This window comes from Grus americana, chromosome Z (genome assembly GCF_028858705.1).
Source record: "Grus americana isolate bGruAme1 chromosome Z, bGruAme1.mat, whole genome shotgun sequence".
Classification (NCBI taxonomy): domain Eukaryota; kingdom Metazoa; phylum Chordata; class Aves; order Gruiformes; family Gruidae; genus Grus; species Grus americana.
Genome location: NC_072891.1, coordinates 40559352 through 40575838, shown reverse-complemented (window position 1 = coordinate 40575838; position 16487 = coordinate 40559352).

Here is a 16487-nt window from a genome sequence, read left to right as displayed (position 1 = left end):
TCTTTTTCTGAATGACTGCCAAACTATCTTCCCATTTCCCGCAGTCTGGATGTCTCCATTCTCCAGCAGTAGGGGACAGGTGACTTACTTCCTCTTTGTATAATGCTGAGATTGTGATCACAGCAGTGAGAAATTCTGGTCCATAGGTTTCCACAGAAAGCAGACTTTGCCCTTCAAAGTACATATATTTGATCATTAAATATATCTAATTATCATCTTGTACTAGACATGCTCAAAGCTACATAAACCAGATAAGACTGCATATGTTTAGCTTGGACCACCTCTAATGTAGGACAGTGCCAGAATTTTATTGGAGGTAAATAGACAGTAGATGTTCTCTACTTTTGTTTTTGTCATTTACAGCTCTGGGTACACCTTGAACTGCACAACAATTATGCCTTCTAAAAAGTGGCATAAAAACTTAAGTAACCTCCAAAAAGTTAAAATTGCCATAATTCAAAACACTTAAGGGGAATAATCTTCCATGGTTACTTAGGGCACTGTTGTGAAAGGTTTCCTGGAATAGGAGATGAATAGAATAGGTCGCTGTGCTCCACAGTTTGGTAGCTGCATTATATCATCTGTGCTGAATTTAGAGAGTATTTAATGCTTTGGTACATGTTTACAGTTTATAAAAGCTTATCATAAAAAAAAAAAATCACTTGAAAAATCTCTGGTACAAGCTCTAATAACTCTAATTGTGAAGCACTGAGGTCAAAATGACAAGATGTTCAAGGCTACCGAGCAAATTCCTTTGGCTTTGGCAGTACACTGAGTATCCTGCATTTCTGAAAATCCAAGCGTTCCTTTTATATAAATACAGGTATCTCTTTAGTTCTTTAGTCATTATAAAATTTCTCTGAGGTATAAACTCGTGGAGTGATGCAGCTGACAGATGTGTAACTATTTATTTGAGTTTGAAATTTGAACTCACTTTGTGAAAAATCTTTTGCTACATGGATGATAACAGTGTATGAAGAAATATCCCGGAAGATATTTCTCCACAATGCCTCCACAAACAAGTCTGAACACACATCATAATAGTAGCTCCTGTTTGACTGATTCACGCAAACACCTTTGCTCCAGTAATGGCCAGATTTAACCTGAGTTTGTTCACTGCAACAAGGGCAGAGGCAGAGCAAGAGGTAGAAAAACTAGTGCTACTAATTTTGTAATCTTGATACCAAAAGATATTGAATAACTCCTTGATATCAGTCCTTGGGCTGACAGTGGATGCTGTCATGAGGCCTATTCTCTGCTGAAGCCATAATGACACTTTCTTCCCCACAGACTTTCTGCAGGGAGGGACAGTTAACCATTTCCTCTGCTCCTACACAGAAGCCTGTGCAACCACAAATGGGTGGGTTTTTTCATTCCCATAGGGCCCCACCGGCTAGTGGAGAAAATGATTTCTTCTGATTTCACACACAGATCAGACACTCTCTACTCGATTATATGCTGAACTCAGACCTTCGTGACAAATTTCAGAATAATCTGATTTTTTCACCATAATTCCTTTCACAACAGAAAACAAAGTATGACAATAGAGCAAGAGAGAACAGAACACCTAAAAAGGAAGCTTGGGGTGCAGAGCGGAAAGTCCACACCACCTTCTCACTGTTGCCTGGGCAGCAGTGCAACAACCCATAATCCCTGAGATCAGGGTACCAAGGTTAGTCCATTGACCGGTGGCTCTGAAAACCAAGTTTGCTGAAGAAAACTGGACAAAATCCACTGTTAGAAAAAGTGTCATATTTTCACTCTCGCATTTTGATGGGGTGAGACAATGCAATATATCATGATTAGCCCAATGGAGTGGGGCACACTTCAACAAATTTATGTCGCACCCATACAGCTATCTATGTCTGAGTGTCTGAGCTAATAGTATAATGACTCTCCATAACCAGTGATGAGAAAAAGGATATTTTGTAGCACAAATCCTCTCACTCACAAGGAGGTATCTATAATAGCTCAGTGTCCCGGTAAACTGAACAGTATTCTATAGGTGAATAACCATTGTTGGTGGAGTCTACTTACCTACCTCTGATAGAAATACCTTACTGGAGATATGTACTGCCAGGTGAGATGGCTTTCACTTCCCCTACCCTCCCACCACCCCCCTACAGGGAGAGGGCTTCCTATCTATCATTTATGAACTATTATATTGCTTCTGGAGTGCAAATAAAGCTTAACAATATCCTTCTGTGGATAGCAGGCCCTCAGGAGAAGATAAACACATCCTCTCTGCCGAAGAGTCTTTACTCTTTAAAAGATTGACTAGGATCCTAGGAATATTTATTTAAAATCTAGCTGGGTTTATCTAGAGCAAAATGCTTTATTAGAAGCATGTACATCAGTTTAAATACATTTTTGGAACACTCATCTGTCTTTCTACTACTTGGACATTTACTCTTTGTGGCCTGTATTTTCTGTAGCATATTTCATACTGTGTATTGATTTGGGTACAGATGTTTTATCTTTGTATATAGGGCAATTTGTATGTAAAATAATGACTAAAATGCAATCATAAAAGAAAAAAATAAAGGAAATGTTAAAGGAACTGGATATATTGTGGGACAATGAGAGAGAGAGCAGTGTTTCAGGAATTATTAACACCATTTTTATAAACAGCTGTAGAACCTATTTCAGCCACAGGAAGAAATTTTCTTTGTAACACAAATTAGAACACTAGGTACTAGCTATTTCAGCATTACAGCATTTCCTCAAAATTGTAAGAATATTTGTTAGTGTAATATATTTCACTTCCTTAAATTGAAATGACTTGTAACTGTTTTTCTCTCTTCTTGAATTTATCATCAAAAAATTCAGAAAAAAGTAAAAGAGATGACAGTTTCTGTGAAGAATGCACTGAAATAAAAAAAAATAAAAACTTGTTATAGTCTGATGCATCAAAAATATAACTACATTTCTGGAGAAGAAGTAAATTCTCACAAAACTGGGATAAATCATATCAAAAAATGTAACTCTGACTCATAAAGGTCTGTATCTGCATATGCCCTAAAATATAGACCATAAGCAATTGTGGTTTACTTATATCAGTAGAATTTTTCCTACTCTACTAATTCCTCCTTGTTATTCAATCCTGACATCAAATATTTGCAAAATTAAGGTCATAGAAACAATATTCATAAATTAGCAACTGGCAAAAGTATATGCTTTTCGCTCAGGCTAAACTAGTTTTCATGTGAACAGGATATTATTTAATTAAAACATTAATAATGGTCTATTGCTTTTCTAACTATTTGCTAAAAGTTAATGGACATTTATATCTCTTTTGCAATACTGCTTTGAGAAAACTGGGAAAAATATCTGGGTTGTAAAAATGAGAACTGAAAACAGAGCAGTATTATCACAACAACATCTTAATTAATAAATGACTACAATTTTATTGACTATAGTTTCAGTCGTGGTAGTCTTGGAAGCGTAGAGTGACTTATATTTAGAATATCTTTTTGTGATACTGTTATTTTTGGCTCTATTTTATGCTTAAAAATTGTGACATTAAATAAAGTCCATTTTGCATGTGTCAGAACAACAAATTTATTCCTGTTTTTTCCTATTAAAATTAAACTAAAATTTTGTAAAAGTTTTTTTCAATACACAGGTCAAATGAGAGCAAGTAATAAGTAATGAAATAGTTTGAATTTTCCTCAAATAATTGCTTATGAATAAAGCGGTAGATTTTATGCCACAGGTCACAGATAAAAGCTCTTATCAGTGAACATCATGAATAATTTGGTGCAAATCAATAGAGTTCATGGAAGTGCAAAACTAGTTAGGGTTAGATCAGAATCAGACCCAACACTAGTTATTAACCTGCATTGTTAGCAACAATTACTGCCAAGTAATTTTCAGCATTTCCTCCATGAACCTTTGTTTCAAAGCCAAGTTTTAGACAGCCTCAATTGATTTTACATAATTGCTATGTGTGCTTTATAAGCTTGTGTATAGTGATTGTGTTCCTCAGTTATGAAAGCCTCACATGTGAAAATAAGCTTCTTTCTAAAAGTAGAAAGTTTTAAAGATCATCTAGAAAAAGTTATTGCACAGCTAAAAGAAAAAAAAGTCAGAGGTATATTTAATCTACCTCTTTTTGATATTTAAAAATAATTTTCTAAATGTATATTCCTTAATTTCCTTGTATCACTTGTTATTATTCCTAATGAGTATTTGATATTAATAATCAGTATGATTATAACTACAGTGTTTTTGAAAGATTTATTTTTGCATTTTTTGATATAGGATGTATTGGGCCCTGAGATCTCTCCAGTGAAAATAAGAAAAACCTCCTCTCTCAAGAGCCAGTGTGCATTTTCCATACATCATGGTAGTAAACTACTAGGATATGATTTGAAACTTGCTATTAGTAGAAGAAATCAAAAGGATGTCTACTGAAGTTACAATTAAACTGATGTAAAACTAATATGAAATCAATAACAGTTCGTTTGTGTCATCTTGTTCCCTCCCTTCCCCAACTTACTTTTATCATGATTATTCCCAGAAAGTTCCTACAGAGTCGACTAGAAACCACCTATATGAGTAAGTAATCTTGGGGTCAAAACTCACCTTTATAACATTTGAAGTGGAATTAGAAATGCTAGGAAAGAACCATATTTGCACCAGGAACATGAGTTATTAGAAATAAAAAAATAACTTGGCACAGTGATTCGTCATACAGCATTTCCAAATTAACTGTGACACTCAAGTATTTTCCTTGTATTGTAATGTCAATGGAAGATTTTGATAGATTTCCAACTCCTTTGTTTCCCAACTGTTTAGTTTAACTTAAACAAACAAACAACTAACATGAAGCAAAAAACCTCTCTTTGCAAATTTCAGGAAGGTTTCTGTGGTTGCTGTCAGAGGTTAGTGTTTCTAAGGAAAAGTGGACTTCAACCAGGTTGTAGATCTGTGCATACATGTGCTCTTGGGGACTAGAACTCAGAATTCAAATCCCAGTATAGAATAAAACTTTTGCAGCACATTATGAAGAGCCTGTTTTTCTGCTGGTAGGATCTACTGTCCTTTTAAGGTAATTAGCAAGATTGACATTATCATCTATCCTGTAGCTTATATCTTAATTTCAAGTTTAGATGCAGTGAGTTGACTGCATTAGCCTGTCTCTTGTAATTCCCATTTTTCTCTACTTTGTCATGGTTATAATCCAGCTCTCATGTGTTTGTTGATAGAAGTATTGTACTAGTGTACATATGCTACTCATTAGCATCACTGGTAAGTGAGAATTAACAGCTAAAACACTTGACTATGATTTTTAGAAAGATGATGTGATTAGGCTAGCTTCCACTGAATGCTGTCAAGAGCTTTCCCATTGTCTTGTGAAGGAGTAGTTTTAAGTCCTGTGTACCATTTAATTAAATAATTTCATTTAAAAAGGAATATGTGTTGTGACAAACTTGAAGTATACTAGTAAATTCTGTATGATCCCTTGAACTCAGGATTGAAAAAAGATGATAACATCCTACTACAAGAAATCAGATAAATAACATACACCCTGGGAACTAATTTTCTGCTTTGTTACAGAAACTTGTTAGCCAGCAGATTTACAAATGCAAACCTAGTAACAGTAAATCTTGGAAGGAGCCAAACTTATGGTGAAAACCACATCTCTGCATGTGGTGTGTGACATTATTCACTTTTCATCTAAAATTAGAAGTATGTTTTGTGGATGTGTTACATGTGTGTGCATGTGTGTATATATATATATAGGTTATTGGAGATACTAACAGAACTAGATCCACTTTTTGAGACTGATTCAAGAAGTATGTTTCATGTCCTTTCTAAGAAGAAAAATAGAAAAAGACTTAAACCCTCTTCTCTGAAGAGCATTTTGACCTGGGAACAGTGTAGTCCAATAAAATGTACCAGTACTTAACCACTTGATTGTAATTCTGAGAAAAAATATATCTGCAAATATTTTCAGATTGTTACACAATTTCTGAGAAAACAGGAGCAACAAAACCATTTCTCTCTCTAATTTCTTTTTTTGTTGTTGCTGTTGTTGGTGAGGTGTACATTGTGTTCTGCTTTTCATTCTATGAACACATTAAACAGTGAAAAGTATCTTTCAGTCTCATATTGCTTTTCATCTTGTTTGATTTCATGTAACTTTAGGCTAATGCTTCAAAGCTTGCTCTGACCATCAGTGGATCAAGGCCACTGGTAATCTACACAATTAAGAATGTAAATAAACCCCCCCCTTTTTTTACACCATTTTTGTGTAACAGAATCTGGCTGCTGCTGCCCAAATTCAGATCCTTAAAGCAAATCTCTGAAGAGTTTAATATATTTTAAAATTTTTAAAATAAAATGAGGTCTATTTTGGTTTGACTGCTCCATTTACTAGACAGGGAAGTAATTAAAAAAAGTTCTTGGTTCTGTCCCTTTGTGTAAGGAAGAATACGAGCACTAAGTACATCAAGGTTTCTTATTCCCAAGAAAAATCAGTACATGTTTATAACATTTCAGTATATCCTGCTGAGCCTTGTCAAATACATATACCCTGACATTGCTTTGGTGGTGAGAATGATAAGCTTTATACACAATAATTATGCTTACACTAAGCACTGTATATCTATGAATTATACATTACCTGGATGATAAACCAAAGCTGTATTCTGTAGTGGTGATAATGATAGGAATAAACTGAAATTTACCTGGACGATCAGCAGATTCTGGAGAAAGCAGAGAGGCAAAAATGAGACAAAGGCAGGAGACAGTGGTTGAAGGCAGAGCTACTATTTATTCCTTACAATTTTTCCCTGAAAAACAAGTTGCATATAACTGAAGTTATATATTTGACTTGAACAATTAAAATACTGCTACTCTTTCTTGTTTAGTTAGCTTGCCAAACTCCACTGACACAGAAGTTTTGCAGGCCATGGGAGAAAGTATTTAGTCTTTCACAACCAACATAAATTCACATTTTTTTTTTTCCTCAGGATGAAGTTAGCATAATACTATTCCTTTCCTATCATTGCCAAGAAAGATTTATAATTTCAGCTCTAAAATAAGTAAAATTCTGACATTATCTTGATGTTTCACCTTGAATTTTGTATTCATTCAGCATAAGCAAGTATGAAAACCTTTACCAAACCAGAAGGTAAAAAAGGAGATAGATTGAAGGGAGAAGCAGTGGAGAAAGGAGAGATTATCAAACAACATACAAGCTAAAACTTACTAATGAAGATAAAGAAAGGCTTAATGAGATAAAGACTTAACTACTGTGGGCTAAGATATGCATTAGAATCAAAGAGAATTGCCTATATCAAACTAAACAAGCTGAGAAAAATTTTGGGTTCTTAGTTTGCACTATGAGTATTTTTCCATTGTAGGTTAATGATGGCCAAATCCTCTTTTCACCACCTTAGTGAAAGCACAAGCAGACAATTCACCTTTTCTTTTAGTGCATAAGCATCCATACCTCTGTGATGTGCCTTTTGAAGAGAAATATTTCTGAAGCTGCTGTAAAATTTGTCAGTTGCTGGGAGCTGGGGCTCAAACCGCAGCAAACACATTTTTAAAATCAATTTTCTTCCATTTTACTCTAATCCGTTAATCACTGTGGTTGAGGCCATTCAGGGGCTCTTGAACTTCTTTATAACACTGAAACTTCTCACTTTCTCTTTCATGGTCCTTTAACAAATCTGCTTTTACACTGCCTTGTTTTAAATCATTCCACAACACTACAGGTATAAGTGGTAAAGCTGGCAGCTAGAATATGCTGTACTCTAGAATATGTTCCGTTTTGTTCTTCTCAAATAAGTAACTCTATGCACTAATGCAACTGCAGTATTAGGATGGAGTCTACTGCCTATGAATGCTTACACTTTATGGTCTGTTTTTCACAAGACTTGCTTTCCTTTTTCAATCTTCCATCCTTCAGTTTGTCAGCAAAATCCACATAGCTGATTTCTTACCAGAAATCAAATTTAAAAAATAATAATTAAAAAGATACTTGTAATAATTGTGTAATACCTGTGTGATATCTGTCTAATATTGTAACAATGTAAGTTCTTAGAAATGTTCTTAACATTGTAAGTTCTTAGTAACATTATTTTGTAAAGTGGCCTGCATTGCAAGGACACTTAATTAAAAGTAGAAGAGAATGCTGTCTTATTTCTGCAAAAAGCAGAGAAAATTCTGTTTCCACTCAAGACGATTCCTAGAAAAACTATAGAATATCTGTTCTCTGAGGGGAAATTACATGACATTCAAGTGCTGTAACTTGCAATGAAAAGGAAGAGCAATTACAAGATGGGAGCAGGCTCAACTATCTAGAAAAGCCATGCAAGTTCCTATTATGTCAATGGGGACTATTAAGAAGTCACTAAGTATGTAAGTAAATTTATCAATACATTTAGTACTCACAGTTCAGAAATGTTTGGAAAATTGCATTTTCAGTTCACCTAATACAACTAAAAACATTTAATCATAGCAGTTTTTGGATGGAAGGATAATCAACATAAGAAGCCCTGAAAGACAACGTGCATGAGTTGTTTTGACAATATTAGTCTCATGATTTTTATTTATTATGTAAAACATAATAATATGTACATTTTATTAAATAAGACTATAGTGTCTTTTCTGGTTTTAGTGTAGCTACAGTTGTAGAAATATATTTAAATGCAGGTCAACAACAAATCTACTAATTTTCGTGGGTTTTTTTTTTAATGAGGATAGAGGAATAGCTATCTGGCCATGCCACGTTTGTGGAAACTGCAAGAGTGAACTTAAAAGTAATGAATTTTTGATAAGGCATTTCAAATCCAATCCTTTTGTGTTCTGTCCAATACCTAATTTTGTCATGAACTGAAATGTAGTGTTAAATAACATACACTGACAACATATTCTTAAGGCTATGTATTTTTGTATAACAATTCATTGTTCATTTTATACAAAGACCACAAAGAATATTTCTTAAAATAAGTCATGACAATTTGTTTTGGAAAAAAAATTAAAATTCCAAACACATGAGATTATCATAACTTCACAAATACCTCCAAATAAATGTTCTCTGAGTTCTTTTTCATTTTTCCCCAGACCTGACCACAAAATAAGAAAAGCTGCTTCCTTTGATCTAAAAACATAGTACTTCTTAGGGCTCTAAACTTTCTGTACTACTTTTGGAATAATTATTAATGCTAATAGAAATTAGAAAACACAACAAATTAAATTAATTTACTGAAATTAAACTTTAAGCAATATGCTAATAATCAACAAAAGATACTAACCTCAGTATTATGTAAAAACATTTTGTCAAATAGGTTTGTGCTTGTAGCTGGACAGCCAATACGGAAAATTCAGCATGAATATTCATGGTAGAAAGTGCTTTGCCTGATGGTGAGCATTTGCAGAAGCAGGGACTCTATGTAATGCCATGCAGTGGATTAAAAAGGGAGTGTTTTTGAAAAGGGATGGTCAGGGTTCAGAAGGAAAGGAAATTTTGTGTGGTTGACTCCATTACAGTAAGAATCTGTCTGCTTTTTGTCCTAATAATTGAAGATATCTCTCCCCATGATTAAAATATAAAAGCACTCAAATATCTCTGGATAAAAGATGAAAGATTTTCTTTACAGATTTTTTGCTGCTGTACAAAGATGTAAAAGACAATACCGTCAGCTGAGACACAGGCACCATCCAAAATCTTAATGTGAGTTTTTACCTAGATTCCTCTGGGGTTTTTTCAGTCAAAAGATAGGAAAACCCCCCCCAAAACAAAACAATAACAAAACCCAAACACCCCACAACCCCAACAGCAAGCAAACTTCATTTAACAGTGAGAATAACCACATCATATTGCCTCAGGTTTAAAAATAGAGATCTGTCAGGCACATTATTCCTTGAAATAAGGGTTTGCTTTACAGAAACAAAACATCTTTCAGAAGACAGTACCATGCCATGTGTCGGTGAGACTAAATTACGCACAGTGGCAGGGTCTGTGCATGATGTTGTCAGGCACATCTTCCTCACCTACAAGTGTGGGTGGTTCCCCTGTCCGCTGGGACCTTGCAGTCTTTTCTCCATGTTCTCCGTTTCATTTATGAAGCTGGAGGAGGACATGCATATTCCCAACTCTGCTATTCTCACACAGATACCAAAAATAATCTGTTCAAACCTAAATCCCATGAAGCCTTTGTCTTATTTAAAAGCGTGGAGTTAACTTTTTACGAGAAAATGTTAGATTTATAACATTTATATGGGTGCTTCTTTGTCCAATACGTCATACTTTTTTAACATCAGTCCAGCAACACAAGTGGATTTAAAGGTACAAATCTAATCTATCTCTGAATTTCTCGCCAAAGGCACCAGTAAGCCAGGATGGAATACACTGCAGGAGCATACCCCAAAATTGTAGCACATTTCTATATAGAGCAAGCTGTCCTGACTATCTAAATCCTTTTCCAGTGTCCTTATTAACACATTAAAGCTTATTAACCACCAAAATTTTCTGCTGAACCTCTGGCCTCTGAGGAAATTAGCAATCTGATTAACATTCTACATGTTCCTGACACAGCATGTAAGATGATTCTATTTGATCGTAGTTAATATTCTTCTATAGTTAGCCTAAATAAATTCTTTGAGATCATGAATTATACTGCTACAGCTTGAACATTTTGAGCCTTATTGCCTTTATGGTTTCAGTACCTCTTTTCTGTTTTCCTGGATTTCTTTGTCTAGGTAGCAGTATTAGTTTTAATGTATTAGCAATTTGTCTAAACATATAAAGTAATGCATTTAAAAATATTTCTTATCTAAGTTTTAGTTCGGAGGTGAATTTTAGCATTACATCAAATCAAAAAATACCATGGTTTCAAGTGCCAAAATACCCTTGTTTCATCCTATATATATATGTGTGTGTATTTATATATTTATTTTTCTGAATCTAACTCTATATTTCTCAAGAAAAAGGCAAAGTCAGCTGCAATACAAACATAAACATTGATGACATGATAAACTATCATCACACCACAATGTTTTACAGCAGTTTTTAGTTATTCATCCACTTGAAGCAGTGTTTCTTAAAGGATAATTTCTAAAACCTTATGGTTTTGTAGTATTTTGGGTTAGATAACCACATGCATTAATAGCTATGTGCCACTAACTCCCACCAGACACAGCCACCCCTGCACTGCTTGTGCGTTTTAAAAGTTACTTTGCTCTTGATTCTGTAGCTGATTATTAGCTGATCCTGCATTCTGCAGCTTTGACAAAGTTTCATATCCAGTACAGCTGAAACTGAGCTTGCTGTGGAAACTCTGTCCAGGCTAAATTTCGTAGATAGCAGTGAATTGAAAACACTCAGGACTGTGGATTCCTCTTTGCGTTGCATAACAATCTTCAGTCATTCCACTCAGATCTTTGCGAATACTACTCCAAAGTCATTACACACTGAAGTGGTTCCTTTCAGACCACAGCACTATCTTTCTCCTACTCTTGCCATACCAGTATTTATGTTGATGGAAGACAGGGGGTTTGTGTGCATTGCACTGAAAAGTGTGCTGTTATAAGTATGGAGCATTTTCAGGGGCTTGCACATCAGTTTTAAGTGGTGAAAGCAATGAGGAATGACAGAAACTGTGGTTCTAATCTGCTGCAAGTGGGGGGATAAATATGTTTACTCTTGTAAAATCACCAGTATGTTTGCTATATATGTGATAGAATGGCAATTATTTTCTGACTTTCTAAAGGTATGCAATTTCTAGACAACTGTTGGATAGATGTTAGATTAATTTAGTTTTACTATTTTTTGCTACTATTTTACTTTCTGACTAAATAATGATTTTATGTGTGAGTTCATATGTGTGTTATGGCCTCCTGAAGATGCTTCAGCATCCATGTAGAATTGGAATTGATATAATCTCAGATGTCAAAACTCCATAAAATTATTTATGTCATCAAGTGTATAGATTTATAATGCCTTGGATTTTTATTAAATCACATGTTTATACCTTTCTCTTATGCAATCTCACATTATGATCTATAATGCTTATAGAAAGAAAAAGATGTGTAAATTAAACAGTCAACACCCATCAATGCATTTTTGCATTGCTATATAAAATAGATCAAACGGAGGATCATTATAAGGGCCAAATCTGTCTCTCCTTGCTGGATCTAATACAGTTTGCACATAAAAGTATAAATATTTGTGGAAATAAATAATCAATATATTAACCATAAACTGTAACACCACCACCACCCCCCAAATTTAGTGCAACATCTCCTTATTTGGTCTCATGTTGATTCTGTCCAGCTAAAAATTCCCTCACACAAAAGAAACTTCCAAGGTTATCTTTTAGAGGGGATATTATCTTCTCCAACTCTTTAACATTCTTGTATGTTCTGATAATCAAGCTTGTACTTTGTCTTTCATTACACATTCCTTTTGTGTCCCATTAGTCTGATGTTTGTCATAAAGAGATGTTTTTGGCAGAAAGGAAATTAATTTTTCTTAACATATATAACAACATTTTGATTGCAGTACTTTCAATGTACTTCCTTCCCTTTTTTCAAATAGATTTTTCATTCAGTTTCCTGGATATCAGATTTCAAAAAGACCACTGGAATTCTTTTAATTTCAAAGCATATTTGCATTAGCATTGCTAATTAATGGATAAATTATTAACACTAATTACTGCCACACATCTTCATATGCATGCGGGCACATACATACAAAATTAGCAATTTAATGTAACCGTTGCCGTAAATTTGGCTGTTGATAGTCCGTGAATCTTATACAACTCTCTTTGAAGACCTAAACTTTATGTATTTACATATACATATATAAACATACATGCACACACAGACATAGATTTGTTTTATACAGGCAGGTACTTTTGTATTAGTTGCACAGTTATACCTGTCTTTCCTGAGCATGCATTTTATCCAAACAGTATCATATGTAGACAATCAAAAATGCAAGGCCTTACCTTTATAATCAGGTCTCGATTTCTTAGATCTGTTATATTTCACTTCCACAGCACACTCTGCCCTAGGGTCTGTGATCAGCACTACAGTCAGAGTACCAGGCATGACCTCTATATATACACAATTCTGTAAAAGCAACAAGTGAATACTTAGATTCTTACTTCAGTTCCACATTTATCAAGTTATATTATAGAAAGAGATCTTTCAAGCAAAGACTTAATCTGCATTGAATTGGGAGTGATCTTGATGATACACTTGGGAAAAAAAAGGAGCTTATTGTACAACACAGCAGATGAAAATACCCACAGCCATTGCACGTACCACTCATTCTGTTAACCATGTAATATACATTGTCATTTTGACGTGTAGACTATTTCTCTTCCTCTATCACCTCCATGTCAATCCAATTCACTCATTCTTGCCAATGATGAAATGAAAAAAAAAAAAGAAAGAAAAGGAAACACGGAAAGATTGTTATCCTAGATCTGCATTTGCGGAACGTTTTAAAGCCAGTTAGATTAACCATCGGGAAGATGTTAGTCTAGATAAGAGAATCCCCACTGGTTTTCTGTCTCCCGTAGACAATGAAATCACATAGTTGTGTCTGTGCCTCTCTGTTTTGGATTGTTCTATTTTAACACATAACAGATTGAGGGCTGCCTACTATTCCTAATTAACTCAAGTTAAACTAATGAGAGAGAGAGGGTGGAGGGAGTGCCAAAAAGAGAAAAGAGATCATGAGTTGGAAGAGATTGAATTACAAGTTAAAGGGGATGGAGAAAGGAAAAGAAAAAGGAGGGAGGGGGAGGAGATCCAGATACACTTAGGCTGAAAAGTAGGGGAGAAGAAGGGCCTGAGAACAGATTCGCCCTTCATTTCCAAGAAAATGTGGATTTTCTGCGAAAACACCAAAGAAACATAAGCAATTCAACATCATACGGAGGTCGGATTCTTGCTTCTTGTTAGGAAATACTTCAGCACCCACTAGAGAACAGCTCAGATTCCAAAATGCAGCTATTGCTCTGCTATCAACAGCTTTCTCTGGCATGTACCCACAATTTATTGATGTAGTTATTTTTGCCAATGAAATACCATGTAAACTACTCATGGAAGAAAGTGGTCTGTTCTTTCTAAGCCTCACAAAAAATGCCAGGGAAATGTCAGGTTTTGTTTTACTGTACCAAACAAATTTAAATATAGTTTTCCTTATGCAAGAGTTAGAAATAGGCACACACGCACAAGGAAGAAGGTAGAACTGAATGATCCGGGTGTAAAAATAATGTGTTATTTTCTCAGCTTTGAATAGAGTAATTTCTAGATTTTTTGTTTGTGCGCAAGAGGTTTCGAATCTTCACCTTTACTGTTATAAATTATTTCGTGTATAGACATGTTTATATGGAATGTATTAAAACACATTTCTTGATAGACCTTCTTTGGAAGGTTTCCTATGTAAAACCACAAATCTGAATCTCTATCTGAATACATTCAGGGCTCTCCTGATTCTGCTCTCACACCACTCTTACCAGTAGGTTATTTGTTTGGCTTGATAATACTACGTATCATAAAATGGCAGTGACCAACTTTAATGTAGAGCAAGTATGAAATAGGAGTCGAGTTTCAGGTGTGCACATACTGTCATGTTTAGAGCGGTAACTTTTTGCCCCAGCCCCAGGAGAAGACTCTGACCAGTGATCCCATATTTCTGTGCCTGGAGTCTCCTCTCTCCACAGGCAGGGGTGGGGATGGAAGCCCGCTGGAGGCAGCCGGGACGACGGGATTGTGCTTGGCGTAGTTGCAGCTGAGTCTGCGGGGCTGGTCGGAAGTGAGACATCACCCCTTCAACACATGTCCACACTCCAGATTCGGGCTGGGCAGGAGGAAAGGGGGATGATGAAAGCTAAGGAAGCAATAGAAGTGGAGGTGGAAAGGGAGAGCTGGTGGTGACAGGGAGGAAGGCAGGCTGGGCTGGGGGCGGTCACTGTGTCAGGTGGAAGGAAAGAAGTGCAGAGAAGAAAACATGGTGTCTGACTAAGGGAGGGGAAGGGTGGGAAGGAGTCGAACCTTCATGTTGGAGAAATGAGGGAAATACTGAGAAAGCAACAATCAGAGAGGTGGGAGAAGGAGAAAACAGAGCGGGGCTGGGTGAGGAGGAGTTTCTGCAGGCAGCTTGCAGCGGGTAGAGGAAGGGGAGAAAGGAGGCAAGGGCTGGGGGTGTAGCCTGGCCCCCGCCACCATCAGCCCAGAACCAGAAGCTCTTGTTGGACTTCATGCCTGCACATGCTTGCACATGCGTGCACAAACGCGTACGTGTGTGCGCTTGCCTCTCTATGGCAAGCCCAGATTGCAGTTAATAAAAGTGCTGGCTGGTTTAACAACAGCCGAGGGGATGTGACAGGTAAGTGGGAAGGAAATATCTGGCTTTTTTTTGGCCGGCTCTGGTTATTTGCGTCTAACGAGGCCAGCTCATCGCCAGGCTCTGTGCAGATGAAATGAAGCGATGGGCTGAAGCAGGGCAAAGGAGGCGCCGCGTCCTGACAGGCCGAGGTGTGACCTGATGAATCCTAACCGCCCCGGACATCTTCGGGAGAGCGAGGGGAGGGACGGTGGGAGCGCAGGGTTCCGGGACACAGCCCGGGCGTGGGCCCAGGGGAGAAGGAGCTGGGGAGGGGGGACGGGGAAGGGGCCCCGCAACACCTTGCTTCAGACTGAGTACAAAAGCGAGTTTAATTACAAACTCAGCCCACAGGACACAGAACTTTTTGCAACAAGGTTTTCTTTGATTATTTATTTTTCCCCAAGGAATTTTTTGACACATGCACTTAACATAGAGAAAAATAACTTTTTCTCGTTAACAACAGAGGGTGGGGGTTTTTTTGCAGGAAGGGGCATGCGCTGTACGAGGCAGACGTAAACATTAGCTTTCAAAAAGCGTTCAGCAACAGCCAAACAATAAACAGCCTGACTACTGGGTCCTAAGTATATAAGCACCTGTATCTTTGCAATCACTGAGTGACTTTGGGCATCCAAAGACATTAACATACAGCATTGGCAAACAGGTATGGCTGCAATAGATAATAAGATAAACGTGCTGTTGACCGTGTGTTTCTACAATTATGGGAATATTCTTTCTGTAGACATGTATGCATATCTGAGTCCACATGGGCCAGAGAATTTACTTATGTACAAATGTACCTCGCTTGAAAACTTTTATGAGAAGCTGCTGAAGTAGACTTAGGGACGTTCTGTTTTAACCTATGCCTAAGTCTAGCTGTTTGACAAAGCGAAGAAAAAGGAGAATGTGAATTGTAATTTACAAATCAAAAGTAGTGGAAGAAATATCCTGGTTACCATTAAACAGTTCTCCCCATAGGAATTACAAACCAACTGCTGCTAGGGTTTAGAAACAAGCAAAGACAGATCTGGAGGAATACATATGTAGATATAGGGAAGTTGCGTTTTACATCCCCTGCTACTGTAATTTCTTAAAAAAGGAAATAATAAAAGAAAATTATCACTGAAAA